Source organism: Myotis davidii, unplaced genomic scaffold (genome assembly GCF_000327345.1).
Source record: "Myotis davidii unplaced genomic scaffold, ASM32734v1 scaffold2252, whole genome shotgun sequence".
In the NCBI taxonomy this organism is placed as follows: Eukaryota; Metazoa; Chordata; class Mammalia; order Chiroptera; family Vespertilionidae; genus Myotis; species Myotis davidii.
Window position 1 is genome coordinate 26,856 of NW_006283909.1, and position 1,190 is coordinate 28,045.

Consider the following 1,190-nt stretch of genomic DNA (forward strand, 5'->3'; position numbering starts at 1 on the left):
GTCCCGGCCCTAAAGCGGGTCATTCGCGGGGTCGCCGACCTCACACCCGCTCTGTGCGGCAGGGACCGCAACTCCTTGGCGCCTTCTCCCTTCTGTCACCTCAAAACCCACATTGCAATTCAAAGGACCAACTGACACCGACCAACCAGCCAGTTTCACCGTCCGCAAGATGGAACCGGAAGTCCCGCCCCAAAGCCTCGAAATCCAACATAAATGCTTTCGGCCTGATGTGTCATTCGCTCAACCAGCACTCGGTCTTCTGGGTAATGCAGTTCCCAGAGCTCCAGAGGGCACATCCTTCTCCGTCGTGAACAACTAGGAAGTTTGCCATTGGAGGGATCCGATGCTGTTCCCTGGAGGGAAGTATTTGCTCCTGGTTAATGGCTGCAAAAACTCAATTCTGACCTGTCTACCTGGAGATTGGTTTAGGGGCTCAGAACCACAAGACTGTGCCACCCCCGCCCCTTAGATGCAATTCAAAGTCCAGATGTTATCTGTGCTTCAGAGAGAGGCACATCAATGATGAGAGAGAATCATCTGATGCACATTCTTGCTATAATTAAGGCCCAATCTTATGTGTGAAGCTTGTCCAGCTTTACAGAACCCGTTCCCCGAAATACGCCCATTTTACATAGGCCACAAACCATGAACCATACCCCACCACCCCGCTGGGGCCAGCCAAGCCAGGCCTTTGGGTGTTATCTCGCCCATGGGGGACTACAAAGCCCACAAAAAGTCTGGAGGCTTGGTCCATATTTGGGGAGACAAAGAAACCGAGGGTGGCTTCCTCCATATTCATCACTCAGGCTCTGGAGAATGACTCCCATGAGTCAACACACTAGTGCATTTGCAAATAAAGAGTTTTTCCTGAATCTTCCGAGTACTGATTGTGTGTTTTCCAGTCACCTGGTAATTTCTGAAACAGCCTAGATCCATCAGAGAAATCACTATCTATGGCAGTTATATCCTTACAAAATGTATTTCTTAAGCAATAAGGCTTGAAAATCAAATTTACTCCGTAATCCATGGGCTTCAGAATGGACATTGTATTTGCAACATGAAAATAACGTTAACCCCCAAGCCTGTGTTGCTCAGTGGTTGAGCATTGACCCATGCACCAAGAGGTCACCAGCTGATTCCTGGTCAGGGCACATGCCTGGGTTGTAGGCTCAATTCCGGGGAGGGGCAGG